General features: G+C 34.4%; 1 protein-coding gene and 1 pseudogene across 3 annotated transcripts in view; one reads left to right on the top strand and one right to left on the bottom strand.

The window, feature by feature from the left end:
- PPP3CA (protein phosphatase 3 catalytic subunit alpha) overlaps window positions 1-9,073 on the bottom strand; it is a 310,822-nt gene that overhangs the window by 76,573 nt on the left and 225,176 nt on the right. The window lies entirely within an intron of this gene.
- LOC111740743 lies at window positions 6,057-6,175 on the top strand (annotated as a pseudogene).

Genomic DNA, 9,073 nt, shown 5'->3' with positions numbered 1-9,073 from the left:
AGCCACCATCCCAGTAATCCACTTGTTCACTAAATGCCAGTCTTCTCTGTTCCCTAAAGCCAAGTTCCTTTCTTCCTTGGATTTCCACAGGCTGACTCCTTTTCACCCATTATGTCTCAGCTACATGGCATGTGTGCAAGATGGTCTTTCCTGACGACCCTGTATAAAGGAGTTACCTCTCTCCGAAGTCATTCTTCATCTCACAGTACTTATTAGTTACAGGAATTATCTTCTTGATTTATTTGCATGCTTATTTCTTCCCTGATTCTCTCAATTGGGATATATCCTCTAAGAAGCTGGGTAATTCGTCAGTCTTGTTCACTGTGCCTCAGTGCCAAGAACAGGACCTAACCAGTAGGTACACGAGAAGCATGCACTGCCCCAGGATTTTTCCTCTAGGCCTGTGCTGTACTTAATTTAGAAATTCATTAAGAAATTCTCTAACTTCACTAAGAAGTTAGAGATTTTGAGGTGCCTTTGGGATAGACAGAGATGATCGATAGGCCTGTGGAGTTTGCTTTGGTGGAAGCCAAAGGCCTTCGACTTGTCTGATGGTGCTTGTTTTGTCTTTCTAAAATCACACCTTTCAAAACAATGTTCAAGACTGGGGTAGAATGTAGGGCCCCCATGCATGTTATGGTGATTTCCTTACCTGGTTCTACATCAGAAACGCTTGGGGAGGTTTTGAAAGTACAGATTCCTGGACCCTGAATTAGAATCTCCAGAGATACGGATTTATAACAAGCTCTTAGATGATTCTTATCTACACTTTTGAGCCTCTGACTTAGCACACTCAGCCCATGTGGCTAAATTATATGTGAAGGAGATACGCACTAGAAAGGCAACTTCTTTCAATGCCAACTCCAGGTTAGCGTGAGATTAGGATTTCCTATGATGTGAAAGGCTAATACTGAAGTGTTTCTTTGATGGAGTCTAGAAGAGAGGGATGAACCTAAGGAAAGGAGTAACAAAGATCAAATTTCCTTGGGCATTTGAACTCAGGCCTTTTGCATTTCAGCTTTAAGATAATGGATTTATCCCAATGTCCTGGTATCTGGGAACATTCACCATTATGATACCAAACTTCAGGAAGAAAGTGACCACCATACTGAGGTATCCAAGAGGTATCCATACTTAGGTACCCAAAAGAGTGGAGGGTAAAGGTGATCATATCACACAGAGGAAAGGCTACCTCTATATGATGCCATGGCCTCCATCCTCCATCCTCTTGGGTATCTAGGACACTGGTGTCCCAAGAGAAGTACAGTGCAACCAATGCCAGCTAATGAAGCAAGCTGCCTGCTTGGTTGTTTGCAGCCTCCAATTCCTCATGAGATTAGGTCTTTTCATCCTTTTTTTTTCTTTTTTATAATGTTATTTTATTTTAATTCTTCAATTTTTATTTTTCGATTGGAATTGACATTCCATATTATTTTATATTAATTTCGGGTGTACAGCCTAATGGTTAGACATTTATATAATTTATAAAATGTTTCCCCTGATTAGTCTAGTACCCATCTGGCACTGTACATAGTTATTACAATATTACTGACTATATTCCTTATGCTATAATTCACATCCCCATGACTGTATTGTAACTACCAATTTGTACATCTTAATCCCTTTACCTTTTTTACCCAGGCCCCCCAAACCCCTCCCATCTGGCAACCATCAGTGTGTTCTCTGTATCTATGAGTCTGTTTCTGATTTGCTTGTTCGTTTATTTTGTTCTTTAGATTCCACATCATATAGTATTTATATGACATCATATGGTATTTATCTTTCTCTGACTTATTTCACTTAGCATAATACCTCTAGGTCCATCCATTTTGTCTCAAATGGTAAGATTTCATTATTTTTATTTTAGGTCCTTTCATCTTCAATGTCACTTAATTTTAACAGCACTTCTAGAACAACCAGGCTTTGACAGATTCTATTATACGTTTAAGGCAAGCTCATTCTTGACCACTATATACCTCTGCTCCCCGCATTTCCTTAGCTCCCTATTATTTTCTTTTCATTCCCAATGGAACACTGCTGGCGGGGTGGGTATTCAACTAAGGGCCAACACTGATAGAATTATGATGTCAAAAAAGTGCCAATAACAAAGAACCACAACACAGGTAATAAAAGCACTCCTTGTTGTCATATGATGTTGAGTGGACTCTGACTTCTGGTGACCCTATGAATGAGTGATGGTCACAATGTCCTGCCCTAAACAGCCCCGCTCAGCTCCTGTAGACTTATGCCTATGGCTTCTTTCATGGTGTCAATCCATCTCATACTTGGTCTTCCTCTTTTCCTGCTGCCTTCTGTTTTTCCCAGCATTACTGTCTTTTCCAAAGAACCTAGTCTTCTCATGATGTGCCCAAAGTAGGACAGCTTCAGTTTTATCATTTTTGTCTCCAGCGATGTTTCAGGTTTAATCTGCTCTAGAATCACCTGTTACTCTTTCTGGCAGTCCAGAGTATCAGTAGAACTCTCCTCCAACATCACATTTCAAATGAATCAATTTTTTTCCTATCAGCCTTCTTCACTGTCCAACTTTCGCATCTGTACACACTAATTGGGAATATGAAGGTGTGGATGATCTTGGCTTTGGTCTCTATTGACACATCTTTGTTCTTAATGATCTTCCTAATTCTCCCATTGCTGTGCTTCCAAGTCTCAGCCTTCTCTTGGTTTCTTGGCAGCAGCTCCATTTGAATTGATGACTGAACTAAGGTAAGCAAAATCTTGAACAACTTCAATGTCTTCCTTGTCTATGTTAATATTTTGTATTTCTTTCGTAGTCATGATTTTTGCCATCTTGATGTTCAAATGCAGTCCTGCTTTGGCACTTTTCTCTTTCAACTTCCATCAGAAGTCGTTCCAAATCATTGTTAATTTCTTCCGATATGATAGTATCATCTCCATACATAAGTTATTGATATTTCTTCCACTAATTTTCAACTCTCCCTCCCCCAAGTCTACTCAAGTTTTTCATATATGTTCTGCATAAAGATTAAACAAATAGGGAGTTAAAACTCACCCTTGTCTGACACCTTTGCCTATAGTAAACCATTCTGTCTCTCCATATTCTGTCCTGACAGTGGCTTCCTACCCATAATAAAGGACCAATACATAACCACCAATATACAACCACATTACAAGACCATCATTCAAGTCTAACATCATGCCTAGTCTCTATGAAAAGAGTCATCCATCTGACTGAATATTCTGAAAAAAATTGTTACGTCTTCAATAGATTATTAGCAGAACTGTACATATTTCATCAGAAATGTATAGAGTTAGGCATTTAATGAAATTAGCACATCAAAAATAATGAAATCAAAAGTTTTTTTTCCTAGACCATTGTAACCCTTATCCATTAGCAGTGTAATGTGCCAAAACATGGTGGTTATCTTCCCTGTGAGAAGCAGTCCGCCATTTTTTTTTTATACTGGAGAAATAAGAACTTCCAGGGACACTCAGTAGTTGAATCTATTTGGTGAGATGGTGGAATGTTTTCCTTATCTCTATCTTGATTTTTTCCCTAAATGGCATGACAAGTTGGTTTTGAAATTGGCTACTCTAACATCCTCAGGACAACCAAATGGCACATGAGTGACCCACATCCTCTGATGCTTACATACTTCTTCCATTTCTCTCTTCTACTATCAGCAAATATACAAATTGTGCCTAAATAATCAACTGCTAAGTAATACCTAAGCAAACAATTACTTTTGAGTAATTGCCATTTGATATTTCTTCCTTACCCTGATGACTCTTAGCTCACATTAAATAAAACTTTACTGGAAATGATTCTCACACATGAGTGATGCCAATAACTTTTGATCTAAGTCTTCTGAAGGCGAGTACAGAATTTTAAAGTAGGAAACAGAAAATTATATACAGAAAAGATTCTTTTTATTTCTTAGGGAAGGGAATAGTCTTTATTTCTAATGTCATTGCTGGAGAGCTAGTTATTTGAACTTTGAAATCACAGGCTCGGGAGATTCAAGTATATATAAACATAAATGTATGTGCATAACTGCACACGTGTGTGTGTGTGTGTGTGTGTGTGTGTGTGTGTGTGTGTGTGTGAAGCCACCCACTACAAAGGAGGAATTATTTGGAGATTAGTGGTCAGTACAGCAGTTAGGGAGTCATTAAACAAGTTTAAGACTTTACTTGCTGTAGATTACAGAAAAGTAGTGCTAAAGAGAAATAGCCATAAACAGCTGGGGCAGTAACAAGGGGCTCTTTGTAGTCAGCTGACTAAGCCCTTGTGATCTACAAATTGGACAATGAATCAGTCACAGAGGGAGTCTAAGAGGCCCTAAAACCAGCATACAGCTAAGTAGAGAAGATAATGGTCAGCATATTGAGGACAAAGAGGCCCTTTGGAAAATAATCTCAGGCAGAGGAAGAAGGAAGTTGGAAAGATAACCATAGACAGGACCAAGCCTTTGCCTTACTGCTTATGACTAGAGAAATGCTGGTAACTTTCCAATAAGAAGGGATAGGTGTTCAAAACAACAACCATGCATGCATCTATTATATGTGTAATTAGGTATACATGTCTAAATTAATTTACTGAATCTGCAATCAAGTATATCCACATTATAATTGAATTATTTTTTCAAAAGATTCCTTTGTTTCTAGGTTCATATTGACAATAAATTACTACATTAGAAAATGTAAACAGTAGACAGTAATGAACATACTAGAATGAGTTCCTGACAAAATTGCTATACAATCATAGCTTTTAAAGGACTCTAATAAAACTACCATTCTGAGTAAAAGACATATTTTTTAAAAATGTAATATAAAACATAAATTTTCATATAAAACTACTTAAAATAACTTAATGCTCAGACTCACACATTTGGTCCTATTAATTTGCCTATAAAAAAGGAAATAAATCAAAGAACATCATTGGGTCAATTACTTACTGACACTAACCAAAAATTTTATAATGTCATAGAATTCCAGGTTAAAGAAAGCATGTACAAATTAGGATGCCTGGGGACAAAGGTGTGAGTTGTTAAAAACAAACAAACAAACACTTAGCAAACAATAAATTGCAGGTTAAAAACAGACATTTAATGGACCAGCATTTCAAAATGACATCAATACTATGATTTAGAAGTCAAGTGCTTTTAATTCTTGATTCACTATTTATTTTCTATAAAGACGTTTTACTTTCTCCAAAATATTGGCTTTTATCATCTTGAAAGACTTTCATGAAATAGAATAACTTCTTCTACACGTTTTCCAGTTCATACTAAACTAACAGATTGTAATTTTTCTTTTAGAAAAGACATTACTGAATTGCTAAGCAATTTTCACCATTAGAGTTCCACTCTACTTTCAGCTTCATTTACTTCAACCCAATATTTTTCCATAATAGCCACATTTCCCAAGACAATAAAATTTCTAACATTAAGGAACTATCATGTCTAATTCTCACCATGAGAGGATTAACCTATTCAATTTATTAGTTTGGTTTTCGAATGCTCTATCTGCTACAACTTTTTCTTTTCCAAAATTTGATATTTTTCAGAGAAAAACCTCACATTTAGAGGTTTTGTAAGAGGTTGAACATAATGGGCACTGGAAGTACATATCTGTTTCCTGCTGTTGATAATCCAGAATTATATAACCTTTAGTGGATGATAAATTCAAGTACAAACTAGCCAGCCTGAATATGTGTAGTTTATTAGCAGAATGTGTAAACTTCTGAAATCAGGCAATTACTGAGATAAAAGTGAGTTTTATTACAGCATTCACTTATCTCTAGAAATCTTCATCAACTACAAAATAAACTAAGCGAGAAAAAATAATAGGGGTTTAATTCACTAAAGAGGTACACTTCAAAATAATATTATTTTCCCCATAGTCCATATTATTTTTCAAATGTTAAACATGTACTAGGTACTTTGTAAAACACAAAATACAAATTCTTAACCAGGGCATTATGATTTGATACTATCACACAATAATAAAAAGTCTCTAAGTCAAAGAAAAATTTGCTAAACACTGAAATTTAAAGCATTTTAAAGAAGAAAAGCATCTACGGCCATACCACCCTGAACAAGTCTGATACCATCTGATCTCGGAAGCTAAGCAGGGTCGGGCCTGGTTAGTACTTGGATGGGAGAACACCTAGGAAGACCAGGTGCTGTAGGCATAAAAATTTTTTTAAAAAAAGGATTGTAAGCTGACAAGGTCTTTGCAATCTGTGAGGTCAACCAAGAGTTACCTCGCCTTAAAAAAAAAAGAAAGAAAAAAAAGCTATAAAGTTAAACACAAAACAATAATATCGGTGCAGATTAATAGCAGTAATTTCAAATATTTATTTATATTTATAATGCTGTTTTACAAAAACACATAAACTATTAGCCAGTGTTAATGAAAAATGTAATAGGACAACTGAAGAAATAAGAGCAGAAAATATTGTAGCTTATAATAGATAATAACAATTAAAACAATCCAGTATTAAATACTTCATGAATCCCCTAAATCTTGGTTTATAATTATAATCAGATGGAAAAAAAATAGAATAGTCTACATTTTAAAAATTATTTTATAGGACCAAGCACACAAAACACCATGGTACGTTGATAGTATATTCCAATCCATAGAAAAATAAATTATTGAAACTGATGTTTATCTTTTTATCTTAAAGGTGAGTGTTCTCACCATTGAGATTATTTTTCGAAGGTTTTTTTTTTTTTTTCCTCCTTCATAGGTTGAATGCTTTACAAGATTTTGTTTACTGGAAGAACTTAATGTATAAGAATGCAATTAAATAAGAATGCATTTTTTTCCCCCATCTGTTATCACAATTTTTCCATTTGAGCAACAATCCAGATTTTAACTATTAAGGATTCATAATAACATTATGAAACTATTTAAATGGTCACGGCTGTGACACTAAGTAAACAGAATATATACAATACTTATAGTGATATTTAATTAAATTTGGTCATCACTCTGTTCATATGTCCAAGTTTGGTCAGTCCTGAAGGTACTGGTTGTATGATATGTGGATTTATTTACATATGTAGTTCACTAAACCCCCGACTGTCATCACCTGTCAATCAAGAGTACTGGATACACACTATGAGTTGATGTAATTCCAGTTTAATATAAATAAATCTGACACCTTATGTACTTATATATTTATTGATAAATGAATGATTGCTCTCTTTGCTTTTTGAAATACCAATCCCAGGTTACAGATTCGCATGAACACTCCCTCTAGGACCCTGAAAGATGGACTTCTATTGCTGTAACTGGATCTAGGGGTTACAGATCTATGCCTTCCCATCTTGGGAAGATTTATTGTTGCTGTTTTTTTCTTTTTTTTTAACTGTTTGGTAACTTGGCTTTTTGCTTTTTCTTCCTTGGGGAGAGGCAGTAGAGTGAAATGCTTAAAAACACAGACTATGAAGCTACACCTCTTGGTTTAATAATTGCTTTTTGTTAGTTTTTTGGTTTTTGTATGTATTCCTCCTGATTGGCCTTAATCAATAAGCTGTGACTTCATTAATCAATTTCTTATTCATTCTCCCTGAATTAGCTTTATTATCTATAGAAGCCATGGACTCTTCCAATTTGTTTTCCTCAATCTCTTCCTTTACATAGGCACAGTCTATTCCTTTTTACCTTTAGGCTTAGATCATCTTGTGCTGTAAACTGCCACTTGTGTAACTAGGACAAGATACTTAATCTTTGTAGAAGATTTCAGATGCCTCATCTATAAGGAGCTTCATAACAAACCTTTTAAAATAAGTTGTTGTTTTTGTTCTTTTTTTAATTTAATGAAACAATATGAGAGGAAAAAAGCTTAACATGCTGTGGCACATGGAATGTGCAGACACAATGCGAAATGGTAGATATGGCAGCTATTCCAGAAGTTATCTACCTAAGAAACATCTTGAATGTTCTGCCAGATTTAGATAGATGATCTAAGTACCTGTACTCAAGGTAGCCATAAATAAAACATACAAAACGTTGCTCTATTTTTTCTACTTTTTACCTAAATGCATGCTATCATATGTTGAAAGCTGTTAAGGCTGAAATCAAATAGATGAGGTCTCATGCTCCACAAGTTCCTTTTTTTAAGAGAGGAAATATCTCCAAACGGCTTTAGTGATGTTACTGATCTTTCAGCGGGTAGCAGCCCCATGATGAGTTTCCAGGTAGTCTCATTTTCTTTTGTAGCAAAATTCATTTACAAGACCACTCTGTTCCATGGCTATGTAAGAGCAATAATGTTTTAAAAGCTGAAAGTGACATAGTAAATGGAAGAAATATAAGGTATTTTCACCAAATAGACTTTTTAAAAAGCCAACTCTTACTGATTTCTGGAAAACTCAGTTAAGAAAAATCTTCTAAGTAGGAAAAAAGTGAGTCATCTCTATTCTTGTTATGATATTCCTCAAATTTTAACAATTTAAAATATTATTTTGTTTTTAATATTTTTTAAATTCAAGAAAGCAAGCTAATGATATTTAATTCTAAAGTTCACATATTAATCATTAATTTGGCAATTATAGGAAGTGGGGATATTAGAAAGTGTTTTGACCAATCACTGACATTCAAGTAGCTTCTATTTATGCCTACTAATATTAAGTGAACAAAGCTAATAAGTGCCATTCCATAAAAAAAAGAAATACTTAAATGACTTAACGAAAAGGGTTTAATGAATTAAATGCTACCATTCCCTCAGTAAAAATATATAAGCTTATTTGTTATATGAGGCAAATTTAGAAATGGAAGTTTTAATTCTTAATTAAGGAATTGTTAAGAATATACGAACTCAAACATGTTCGAACACATTCACTTAAAAATTATTTTTAAAAAGTATTTTCTGGAAAATAATTCTCTGACAAAGACAATAAGCTAATTTCTTAAGTCTGCCTAGTTTTCCTTAATCTATCATTTCCTTATCTATTTTTCATTAAGGAACTATTTCGGAATTATTTATTCTGTTAAATATCTGAAAAAATGAATAAAACATTGAAACATGAAATATTTACTAAATATGCTATATTAAAAAGATGAGTAAACAACATCAAAA

The sequence above is a fragment of the Pteropus vampyrus genome, unplaced genomic scaffold, assembly GCF_000151845.1.
Source record: "Pteropus vampyrus isolate Shadow unplaced genomic scaffold, Pvam_2.0 Scaffold67, whole genome shotgun sequence".
Lineage (NCBI taxonomy): Eukaryota > Metazoa > Chordata > Mammalia > Chiroptera > Pteropodidae > Pteropus > Pteropus vampyrus.
This window is presented reverse-complemented; position numbering and strand designations above follow the sequence as displayed.